The following is a 13,800-nucleotide window of genomic DNA, read 5'->3' as shown; positions in this document are numbered from 1 at the left end:
CTATTGTAAGTACGACCCTAACGTATATAAGCCTTGTAACGACGAGATTTTTCAATCATTTTATATACTTGGTTATACTCTATACAATAGGAATATACCATCACTACGAACCTATAATCGGAAATAAACTAAGCTAAACGCTTATAGCAAATAGACGCTAGGGATCTATACGCGTTGGACGGCATAATTAATAGTACAAAGGGCAATAAGGGGCTAAGGAGGAAAATATATACAAGGAACGCAAGGGATATTAGCGCTATTTGAAACGGCCTAAAAGAGGGCTTTCAGGTCGAAAGCCTTAAAAGGAGGGCATGATATTACAGAAATATATATATAGATGCCACCTAGACCACCGGTACAAACGGGCCAATCAAGCCGAAGGAACAAAAGGACTAATTATAACATAGGAAGCATAGTGATCACTACGCTCACCAGCAATCAGAGTGATCACCACCATGCGATCACTTACGATTACCGTAATCAGGAGTGATCACTAGGATTATATATACATATAGATAGTCACTCGTTAGGTAGACTCTGAGAGTTTACTAGTAATAGTAACCTATAATTATAGTACTTATACCAAGCATTGCTAATTACTATGAGAGATAACTCTAGTGTTGTTATAAACCCTTTGGCTTTACCGAATCCCTTAGACGACCTGCTTACTTGTCCCGCTCAATCTACCTTTGTCTGAACCCTTTTAGAAGAAGTCTGAGTTAGGTTCGTCACACCATTAAGTGCTTATAGCTTCCCACTATTAAGTCTGTTCTACTTTTCGTTATATATGCTATAGCTTTATCTAAAGCTCTTAGATCTGCGATTTCTTTTTGTCTATATAGTAGAGGCAATCGTTACTCTAGTACAAGTCCCATATATCTTGTCCTATTCTATAGTACTTAGGCTAGGCTCGTTTTAGAACTACTATAATACCTTCTAGATTATAGGCTTCGATCTTCTAGAGTAATTCGGCTACTCTGTTTCCTATATTATAGACCTATTCTATAGGGTAGAGGCTTCTATTCTCATTTCCTTATTAGGTCGGCTAGTAATTGTTTTCGATTTTATCACGAAAGTAGTATCGGCATTTGTATAATATATACTAAAACTAGGGCACTTACATATATACCTTATATTAAAGGTATAGTCATATAGCGTCGCCTAGGAGGTATTAGAACTCTTTCCCGAATCCTTCTTACTATATATAGACTATAGATACCCTGATGCTAAGGTAGGAATGTTTCTTTTAGTAGCTTTCCTACGTACGTTTATCTTTTCTATAGTTTATATATATAAACTAGTACTCTAGGTTCTATATATTATAACTAAGTTGCTAGTCATCAAAATACTTAGTATAGCTATTAGGTCTATTATATATTATAGGCTGTTTTCCTTTAATAGTTTCTACGATATATTAGAGTTCCCTTATCTCGTCCCTTATCTTATTACTCTACTAGGTAAGTCAAGTCAAGCGTCTATCCCGTTCGTATAGTTCTATATTAAGCTAGAAAACTTCATTATAGTACTATTCGATTTGTTCCTAGAGGAAGAGAACATTAGGTCCAGGTCTTTCGATCTCTTAGGTATCGGTTATCTACGATCTATCCTACCTCTATATAACTATGAAACCCTATTACCTCAAGGCTAGGAGAATTGAAATTGGTAGTATATACTCTCCTGCCATGTCCTATTTAATAAGACCTATCTCTAGGTCCATAGTAACCAGTTCGGAGTATAGTACTTATTTGTCTTTATTGTCGCTATCGTGTCTAAGACTGTCTATATCGCTATCCCTATTTTTGTAGCTTGTAGCTACTACTTCGATGACATCTTTAGTAGTTTCGTTAATAACCGTAATTTTCTTTCTAGGGACTATTTTCTACTCTTTCTTTAGGCTTTAACATTCTTATTTATAATGTCCTTTCTTTCTATAGTCATAATAGGTAATATTAGACTTGTCTTTAATCGTCTTCTTCTAGTCCTACTTCTATACTATATCTATATCTATAGCTCTAAGATATATCCCATATAAGGTGCTAATATATGCCTATTTTTTCTTATCGTTAGCCTTAACTATAGTTCTATTTATTTAACCTTATTTCTACTACTCTTATATATAAAGTCGATTATTAATTCTAATAGCCTATATAATATATTTATCTAAGGTCTTGGGCTAATTATACTTATATAGCTTATCTTTAACCTTTTTCTTTAAGCCATTATAGAATAGTTATATTAATACCTTATTATTAAGCTAAGACTTAAGTATATCTTATCTAAACTATATAATATAAGAGGCTACTAACTTAGTCCATCGGAGATTAGTAAGTCTTTCTTATACGTAAATCTTCTTATCTTTATCACTAAAGACCTTCTAAAGCTCTTCTTTAAAACGGTTATAGGATCGAAAGACTACTTACGTAAATATATCTTAGTCGTCTTTATCTTCCTTAGTAAGGTAGTCATTCTATATAAGCTTAAACTATCTAAATGTCTTACCCTCTAATCTTATAGCTACGTAGAGGACTTTAGCTTTATTATCTGGAAACTTATCGTCATTAAGCTAGAAGTAGGATTAGAGGTTCGTTAGGAATCCTATAAGATCTTCTGTGACGAACCCAACTCAGACTTCTTCTAAAAGGGTTCAGATAAAGGTAGATTGAGCAGGACAAGTAGGCAAGTCGTCTAAGGGATTCGGTAAAGCCAAAGGGTTCACAACAACACTAGAGTTGTCTCTTACAGTAGTTAATAACGATGCTTGGTATAAGTACTGTGATTGTAAGGGGGGTTACTATCACTAGTAAACTCCTAGAGTCTACTATAACAAGTGACTATTTATATATATATATACTTCTGTCGGTTGCTTATAGTCCCCTTTTATCCTGTCCTTAGATCGCCTTCAGTAGCTAGCTATCCTCCGCTATCTTTCCCTTTTTGGCAATTGTTCGCCTGTGGTAGCCCGCGCTCCCTAGCGATCCTATATCAGCCTCGCTTTGTGCCCTTCTTGATTAGTGGCTCATTTAGCCTGCTATACCCCACTAGGTTGTAGTATATAGTTGGCTCGTGATACGATGCCCCCTCTTTAGGGCTTTCGACCTAAAAGCTTCTTATAACTTGTTTCGAGTACTACTAATACCCCTCTCTTCCTAGTAGGTAACGTCCTTCTTCTGCTAACTTCCTTTCGCTATAGCTGATTGTATTCCTAGGAATCGTCGTAATCTTAAACGTGAACGATATACTATTACGATTAAGATTAAGCGAGAGGGTTATAAAGTCGCTATACCTTGCGAGCATTATTAGAATATAAAGCCGTAAAAGCGTTATATAATGATAGAGGGTTTAAATAAGTATTAAAACTATATTTATATAGGCAAGAAGTATAATAGTCCGAACATTATAGATACCTATAGGTTCCTCGTTATTTTCCTTTATAGTCTTAGATTATTAACTATCTTAGTCCTTTCGAATTTATTAGAGCAGGAGAAGGTTTCGAGGAAGATTACTAAGACTAAGGCGTTACTTGCTTAGACGTTGAGCCATTTAAGTCGATTACGTCGTTTATAGCAATCCCTGTACGATCGTAGTACTAAAGTTTTTCGTCGTGGTATAGCTCGTCTAGAGGAGGAAGAAGAGCTAGATACTCCTCCGCTGATATCGGAGATGTAGACCTTTGTAGGTTAGGCTTAGGCGTTAGGTGCTTTTGACGTACTTGATTAGGAGTTAATCGGGTTAGATCCTGGTCCTAATTCTGGTGGGTTCCCCTCTTTTTCTGTCGGGGAATAGGCTTTAGAGCCGGTTATTATGGCTGGTTAGGATTCTGCCGGTAGAATTGCTTTAGTTTCTTAGGGCAATTTAGGTTCTTAATAGGTTCCTATAAGTTATCTTCTAGTCTAAAATTAAGCTATTTGACTAGGTATTATAGTTCTCTATTAATAATATATAAATCTAGAATCTCTTCGATGTCCTATTTTTCCTCTTTATCCTCTACTTTGATATATATAGCAACCTTGGCATTCTTTAGTATTGGTTCGAGAAGTGAAATATAAAAAATATCTATCTGTAGTTGTATAGATGATAGTAACGATAGTTGGTAGTTAGATGTCAAAATTCATTCTTTAATAACAAAGGGTCTGATCTTCTCAAAGTCTAGCTTTATGCTTGGTTGTTTAGTTTGTAAGTTTTATACGATTAGGTAGACTTTGTCTCCCCTCTCTAGGCAAGGTCCCTTAAGCCTATATTTGTTATAGTAATTCTTCATTTTGGTCTTGACAAACTCGAGTTCCTTTTTAAGCTTTTTATATAGTGTGTACATTTATTCTACTTTGACTACTGCTCTTGGCACTATGACCTCTAGTCCTTGCCTAAGGTCTGCTTTATATCCGTAGTTCGCGAAGAATGGTGTAACTTTGGTCGTTTCTATTAGTATTATATTATAAGCGAGTTATACTATTAGTAATAGCATGACCTAGTTATCTTACTAGTAGTTGACATAAGAACGGAGATACTACTTGACAACTTAGTTTAGTCGCTCCATTTGTCTGTTAGTCTGTAGGTAATATGCTATTAATAGCTTGCTATTAATGCCTAATCATTATATTAATACTTGCTAGAACTTCGACGCGAACTTAGTATCTTTGTTAGTAATCTATTCTTATAGCTAAGCATATACTAATATAACTTGCCAATAGATTATATCTACTAACTATTCCGCTATCTAGGACTTCTTATAGGGAAAGAAGTATACCTATTTAGTTAGGCAATCTACTATAGTAAGAATACTATTATAGGTTACTCCTATAGCTATGTCCTTAGATTCTAGTAACTTTATAATAAAGTCCATCATAACTAAACTCTATAGTTTGTCAGCTGTTAGCAGTGGCTAAAGTAGCCTATACGGCTTATATTATGCCATTTTGCTTCAATTACAAATGTCGTAGTTCCGTACGACTTTCTTAACTTATACCATTAACTATAGAAAGTCATAATGTTTCCTAACTTATATAGCAGTCTTTATAACTCCTTTATATCCTCCAAGTTTCGACTTATAGAGTTCCCGAATCATTCGTAGCTATTGATCCCTATTGTAGATATATACTTTGCCTCGGTACCAGAGTTTCCTATCTCTTTCTTTTACTCCGTTAGGTACTAGTAGTCTAGGTGCTACTTAATACTATATCTCGTTAATCCTTTCTTCTCGAAAGATTACATAATACTCCAGGAACGAGTCAAGTAGATCATCTTCTACGGGTATTTACGTTTCATGATATAGCGTTCCGTCTGTTTGTTCCTTGAACAATAGTAGTGTTGTTTCTGTTCGTCCTTCCGTGTGATCCGTTTGTCGGCTTAAGATGTCTACTTATACGTTCTCTTTGCCCTTCTTATAGCAGATCTCGAAGTTAAATTCCGCAAGGAATTCTGCCTATTGTATTTGTCGTCTGTTAAGTTCTTTTATTATCGTAAAGTATCGCAAGTTCTTATAATCTATATATACTTGTACCGGTTTAATTGTACTATTAAGGTATAGTCACTATTCCCTGAAAGCTTTGATAATCGTAAGTAGTTCCTTATTATAGATCGGATAATTAAGACGTAGTCTATTAAGCTTTTTTAAAAAGAAGGCTATAGGATATAGCTTTCCTTATCTATCTTATTATTCTAATTGTCTTCTAATAGTATAGTCTAAAGCGTCCGTTTCTACCTCAAATAGCTTCTTAGGATCTAGTAATACTAGTACTAGATCTTTAGTAATGGCGTCGCGAATCTATATAAATGCTTACTTGTGCTATTCTTTCCATTAGAATTTAGCGTTCTTCCTAGTAAGTTTGTACAAAGGTCGTATAATCGCTCTAAAGTTCCTAATAAACATCCGGTAGAAGTTTATAAATCTGATAAAGCTTCGTACTTCTGTAACTAACGTCGGTTATAGCTAATTCTTAATAGCTTTAAGCTTTAAAGGTTCTATCTAGATTTATCCTAGGGATATCTTGTATCTTAAAAATACCGTTTTCCTAACATGGAATTTGCTCTTTTCCTTATTAACTAATAGTTTATATATATATAGCATGTCTAGCACTGCTTTTATATACTTCTAGTATTTGTCTATCGTTTTAGGGAAGATAAGTATGTCGTCGAGATAATATACTATAAATTTGTCGAGAAAGGGTTAGATAGCTTAATCAATCAAGGCTTAGAACGTTACTAACGCGTTTATAACTCCGAATAGCATAACAAGGTATTCGTAATAGCTATAGGATATCCTAAAGGCCATTTTCTACTCGTTGCCTTCTTTGATCTATATATAGTTATAGGCCGATAGCAAGTCAAGACACATGAAATATTAGGCTCCTACTAACTGATCTCGGAGCCATAAGATTAGCAGTAACGGGTATCGGTTTTTCACGGTCTATTCGTTAAGTTACTAATAGTCGACATATAACTATAGCTTTCTGTCTTTCTTAGGTATAAATAGGATTAGGTAGCCTACTAGCGATGTCGACAGGCGGATATATCCTCTTCGAAGGTTCTCCTCTAAATATCGCTTAAGTTCTTCGTTCTAAGTCTAGCTTATATAATAGATTTTAAAGAACTTTAATTATACTCCTTCCTTAAGCTTGATCTCGTAATCCTATAGGCCGTGTTCTAGTAGTCCTTCTAGATACTTCGGTTCGAATGCTAGGTGTCCTTTGTATTCTTTTGGTACTTCCCTAGTCTTGTCTCGTCTCTCGCTTTTCTAATAGTATACGAACTTAGTTCCGTCTATAGCAATACTAGCGATTTCTCCTATCTCAACCTACTACTCTAGTTATAATGCTCTATATTTATCAACGGAGAGAATAGCTATTAGTAGTTTAGCTCGTTCCTTCTATCGTAATGTCGGTGTCATTATATCGCTTCTTCTAGAGTCTATAGTAGTTTGCCTGCCACTATCTGTTTCTTATAGTAGATCTGTAGGACATGCCTTCCCCTGAGCATTATCTGCTTGCGATCCTTATATGCTCCCTATCTTACTAGTTAAATATAACTCCGTTCGGGGTCGTAGGTAGCTACTATTCCTCTAGCTAATGTCCGGGTTATAATCTTTATATTATAGTAACCCTAATATTATATCTTTATTATTACCTATATTTATAATACTAAATATAACTACTATAGTCTTCCCTACTATAGTGATGTTGATTAGTTTGGTTTCCTTATATATCTATTATATCGGAAATGGCCCTTTAATTATACTATACTTCCGCTTCATTCTCTAGGGTATCTATAGCTAATTGTCACGGAAATATGCATACAGATGCCGCCTGGGCCACCGGCACAAACGGGCCAATCAAGCCGAAGGAACGGAAGGACCAATTACAACATGGGAAGTACAGTGATCACTACGCTCACCAGCGATCAGGGTGATCACCACCATGCAATCACTTACGATCACCGTGATCAGGAGTGATCACTAGGATTATATATATATGTAGATAGTCACTCGTTATGGTAGACTCTAGGAGTTCACCAGTGGTAACAATCACAATTACAGTACTTATACCAAGCATTGCTAATTACTATAAGAGACAACTCTAAGTGTTGTTATAAACCCTTTAGCTTCACCGAATCCCTTAGACGACCTGCCTACATATCCTGCTCAACCTACCTCCGTCTAGACCCTTTTAGAAGAAGTCTGAGTTAGGTTCGTCACACGTTGTTACCACTCCCTTTGTTCTATTATAGTTTAGAACGGAGGTGACTTTGACCTCGACATTGACATGGCTACTAATGTCACGGCCGAACAGCTGCTCGCTTAGCTTGGTCAACTCTAGCAACGGATCTAGGAGTTAGACTAGAGAGACAAGGCTGCTTAAGCTCGAATCAAGGAACTCGAGAACCGTGAAAAGTACTCGCAGAAGTTGGTTAACGAGGCCTACGCCAAAATCGAGGCACTTGAGGGCGCTAAAGCGAAGCGCATCAAGATCAAACTACCTGGCAAATACGGAGGAACTAAGGAGGATCTCGTAGGATTCCTAACAAACCTCCGATCCTACTTCCGGCTTAATGACGACAAGTTTCTAGATGACAAAGCTAAAGTCCTCTATGTAGCTATGAGACTAGAGGGCAAGGCACTTAGATGGTTCGAGCCTATGTGGAACGACTATCTCACGGAGGAAGACGAAGACGATCGAGACGCGTTTATACAGGCAGTCTTCCGATCTTACGACCGTTTCGAAGAAGAGCTTTAGAAGGTTTTTGGCGACAAAGACGAGAAGATTTATACGTAAGAAAGACTCGCTAATCTCTGATAGACTAAGTTAGTAGCCTCTTATGCCGTATAGTTTAGATAGGACATGCTTAAGTCTTAGCTTAATGATAAGGCGTTGATGTAATTGTTCTATAATAGCCTAAAGGAAAAGGTTAAGGACGAGCTATATAAGTACGATCAGCCTAAGACTCTAGATAAATACATCGTACAGGCTATTAGGATCGATGATCGACTCTACGCACGAGAGTAGCAGAAACGAGGTCGAATGAACGGAACTACGGTTAAGGCTAACGACAAGAAAAAGCGAGCGTACGTTAGTACCTCGTACGGGACGTACCCCGGAGCTATAGATATAGACGTAGCATAGAAGCAGGACTAGAAGAAGACGACCAAAGACAAGTCCAATATTACCTGCTACAACTGCAGAAAGAAAGGGCACTACAAGTGAGAATGCCGGAGCCTAAAGAAAGAATAGAAACCAGCCCCTGGAAAAGAAATTACGGCTATCGACAAAACTACCAAGGACGTTATCGAAGTAGCGGCTACAAGCTACGAAGATAAGGACAGTGATACGGATAGTCTCGGACACGATGGCAACGGTGAAGACGAATAAGCACCGTACTCCGAACTGGTCACTATAGACCTAGAGACAGGTCTCGCCGAATAGGATACGGCAGGAGAGTATATACTACTAATTTCGATTCTCCTAGCCTTGAGTTAGTAGGGTTTCATAGTCACGCAGAGGCAGGATAGATCGTAGACAACCGACACCTAAGGAATCGAAAGACCCGGACCTAATGCTCTATTCCTCTAGGAACAAATCGAATAGTACCGTAACGAAGTTTTCCGACTTAATACGGAACTATGCGAACGGGATAGGCGCTTGATTCGACTTGCCTAGTAGAGCGATAGAATGAGGGACGAGATAAGGGAACTCTGACGTATTGTGGAAACTATCAAAGGAGAATAGCCTGTGACATACGATGGGCCCGATAGCTACGCCAAGTATCTTGACGGCCAATAACTTAGTAACGACGTGCGGAACCTAGAATACTAGTTCATGTGCGTAAACCGCGGAAAAGACGAGCGTACGTAGGAAAGTTACTAGAAGAAACACTCCTATCTTAGCATTAGAGTACCTACGGCCTACATACAATGGGAGGGATTCGGGAAAGAATTCTAATACCTCCTAGGCGACGCCACGCGACTATACCCTCGACACGAGGCATATGCGCAAGTGCCCTGGTTCCAGTGTGTGGCATACGAATGCCGATACCACTTCCGCGACAAATTCGAAAACAATCACTGGCCGACCTGATAAGGAAATGAGGACAGAAGCTTATGCCCTGTAGAATGGGTCTACGATGCAGGAAACAGAGCGGCCGAATTGCTCTGGAAGATCGAAGCCCGCGATCTAGGAAGCATTATAATAGTTCCAAGACGAGCCTGGCCTAGGCACTACGGAACGGGACGAGACATATGGGACTCGTGCTAGAGCAACGATTGCCTCTATCACGTGGAAGAAAAGAAATTGCGAATTCGGGAGCTTCAGACGAAGCTATGGTACGTATGACGGAAAGTAGAACGGACCTAATGGTAGGAAGCCGCAAGCACTTAATGGCTTACGGAAATGAGTACGATTGATAAAGCCGCTATTAGCCGAACAACTAAAGAGGTTAGCACTGACCTGGGAAACGGGTCAGGGCCCTTCGAGGGGCCTAGAAACCATTAATGCCTGTGTAGCGGCGAGTGGTAGCGTAGTATAGGAGGGACTGGCGTAAGAGACTACTATATTGAGACCTCCTAGTAGAAACATAGGAAATCGCTATAATCTTTAGACGACGGCGGCAAGATAAGCGATTATAGATAATAGTATAGTGGAAATAGCACGAAATGCTTGTACTAGTGGATAGTAGAGTAGAGATGAACCTGATTTCGCCGACACTTGTAAATTAGCTGCGGATACCCTAGAGAATGAAGCGGAAGTATAGTATAGTCAAAGGGCCATTTCCAACGTAATAGGTATATAGGGAGACCGAACCGATCGATATTACTATAGTAGGGAAGACTATAGTAGTCGTATTTAGCATCGTAGACATGGGTAATGACAAAGATATAATATTAGGGTTACCATAGTATAAGGATTACGACCCGGACATTAGCTAGAAGAATGGTAGCTACCTATAACCCCGAACGGAGTTGTATTCGATTAGCAAGATAGGGAGTGCGCAAGGATCGTAAGCAGACGATGCTTAGAGAAAGGCATGTCCTACGGATCTACCGCAAGAGACGGACAGTGGCAGGCAGACTACTACAGACTCTGGAAGAGGCGGCATAACGATATCGATATCGCGACAGGAGGAACGAGCTAAATCGCCGATAGCTGTTCTCTCCGTTGACAAATGCGGAGCATTGTAATTAGAGTAGTAGGCTGAGATAGGAGAAATCGCTAGCATCGCCATAGACGGAACCAAGTTCGTATACTACTAGAAAACCGAGAGACGAGACAAGACTAGGGAAGTACCAAAGGAATACAAAGGACACCTAGCATTCGAACCGAAGTATCTAGAAGGATTACCAGAACATGGCCTATAGGATCATAAGATTAAGCTTAAAGAAGGAGTATGACTAAAGTTCTTCAAGATTTACTATACGAGCTAGATATAGAATGAAGAACTTAAGCGATATTTGGAGGAGAACCTTCGAAGAGGATATATCCGCCCATTAACATTGCTAGCAGGCTACCTAATCCTGTTTATACCTAAGAAAGATAGAAAGCTACGGTTATATGTCGACTATCGGCAACTTAACGAACAGACTATGAAAAACCGATACCTGTTACCGCTAACCTCACGGCTCCAAGATTAGTTAGCAGGAGCCTAATATTTCACGCGTCTTGACTTGCTATCGGCCTATAACTATATATAGATTAAAGAAGGCGATAAGTGGAAAACGGCCTTTAGGACACCTTATGGCCACTACAAGTACCTCGTCATGCCATTTGGACTTACGAACGCGCCGGCAACGTTCCAAGCCCTGATTGATCAAGCTATCCGACCCTTTCTCGACAAATTTACGGTATATTATCTCGACAACATACTTATTTTCTCTAAGACAATGGACGAACACTGGAAGCACGTAAAAGTAGTACTAGACGCGCTACACGCGTATAAGCTATTAGTCAACAAGGAAAAGAGCAAATTCTATATTAGGAAGATAGTCTTTTTAGGATACAAAATATCCCTAGGACAAATTTAGATAGAACCTCTAAAGGTTAAAGCTATCAAGAATTGGCCACGACCGACGTCAGTTACGGAAATACGAAGTTTTATCGGATTTGCGAACTTCTACCGGATGTTCATCAGGAACTTTAGAGCGATCGCACGACCTTTGCACGACCTTACTAAGAAGAATACTGAATTCCAATGGGAAGAGCGATACGAGTAAGCATTTATATAGATCCGTAACGCCATTACTGAGGATCTAGTACTAGTATTGCTAGACCCTAAGAAGCTATTTAAGGTGGAAACGGACGCTTTAGACTACGCCATCGGAGGATAATTGGGATAACGAGACGAACAAGGGAAGCTATATCCTGTAGCCTTCTTTTTAAAGAAGCTCGACGGACTATATCTTAATTATCCGATCTACGATAAGGAACTACTTACGATTGTCGAAGCTTTTAAGGAATAGCGACTATACCTTAGTAGCACGATTGAACCGGTATAAGTATATACGGATTACAAGAATTTGCGATACTTTACGACGACGAAGGAGCTTAACGGACGACAAATACGATAGGCAGAATTCCTTGCAGAATTTAACTTTGAGATCTGCTATAAGAAGGGTAAAGAGAACGTACGAGCGGATATCTTAAGTCGACGAACGGATCACACGAAAGGACAAACGGGAATAATACCACCGTTGTTCAAGGAACGAATAGACGGAATATTATACCACGAAACGTAGACACCCGTGGAAGATGATCTACTCGACTCGTTCCTAGAATGCTATACAATCTTTCGAGAAGAAAGGATTAACGAGACATAGTATTAAGTAGCACCCGGACCACTAGTACCTAACGGAGTAGAAGAAAAAGATGGAAAACTCTGGTACCGAGGCAAAGTATATATCTATAACAAAGATTAACAGCTGCGAATGATTCGAGAACTCTACGAGTCAAAACTCGGAGGACATAAAGGAGTTACGAAGACTGTCGCACAAGTCAAGAAACACTATGACTTTCCATAGTTAACGGCACGAGTTAAGGAAGTCGTACGGAACTACGACATCTGCAATCGAAGCAAAACGGCACGATACAAGCCGTATAGGCTACTTTAGCCACTACTAACAGCCGACAAACCATAGAGTTTAGTTACGATAGACTTTATTACGAAGCTGCTAGAATCTAAGGACATAGCCACAGGAGTGACCTATGATAGTATTCTTACTATAGTAGATCGCCTGACCAAGTGGGCATACTTCTTTCCCTACAAGGAGTCCTAGACAGCAGAACAGTTGGTAGACGTGATCTATCGGCAAGTTACATCAGTACACGCTTGGCCATAAGAATGGATCACCGACAGAGACACCAAGTTCGTATCAAAGTTCTGGCAAGCGTTAATGCAACGATTGGGCGTTAATAGCAAGCTGTCAACGGCATATCACCCGCAGACCAATAGACAAACGGAGTGACTAAACCAAGTTATTAAGCAATACCTCCGCTCTTACATCAATTACTAGCAAGACAACTAGGTTATACTATTACCAATAGCATAACTTGCCTATAATATAACGCCGACAGAAACGACTAAAGTTATACCGTTCTTCGCGAACTACGGATACGAAGTAGACCTTAGGCAAGGACCAGAGGTCACAGTGCCAAGAGCAGTAGTCAAAGTAGAACAGATATACGTACTACATAAGAAGCTCAAAAAGGAACTCGAGTTTGTCAGAACTAGAATGAAAAACTACTACGACAAATATAGGCTCGAGGGACCTTGCCTAGAGAGGGGAGACAAAGTCTACCTGATCGCATGAAACTTGCGAACCAAACGACTAAGCACGAAGCTAGACTTTAAGAAGGTCGGACCCTTTGTTATCAAAGAACGAATTCCGACATCTAACTACCGACTATCGTTACCGTCATCTATACGACTACAGACGGATGTTTTTCATATTTCGCTTCTCGAACTAGTACCGAAAAACGCTAAGGTTGCTATATACATCGAAGCAGAAGACGAGGAAGAAGAATAGGACGTTGAAGAAATTCTAGATTTACGTATTATCAATGGGGAACTATAGTACCTAGTTAAATAGCTTGATTTTGGACTAGAAGATAACTTATAGGAACTAGTCAAGAACTTGAACTGCCCTAAGAAACTAGAACAGTTCCATCGGCAGAACCCAGATCAGCCAAAGGCAAACCTGGGACAGAACCGAAAACAGCGCCCTAGTCAATAACGTCGACGCTACCGTTAAGTTACACGACGGCCCCCGATTCCTGCTATTCTACCGCCTCCAACTCGTCTAGATTCGACAAACCCCGTGTAACC

This window comes from Thermothelomyces thermophilus, chromosome 3 (genome assembly GCF_000226095.1).
Source record: "Thermothelomyces thermophilus ATCC 42464 chromosome 3, complete sequence".
Lineage (NCBI taxonomy): Eukaryota > Fungi > Ascomycota > Sordariomycetes > Sordariales > Chaetomiaceae > Thermothelomyces > Thermothelomyces thermophilus.
Note: the sequence above shows the minus strand (reverse complement) of the source record.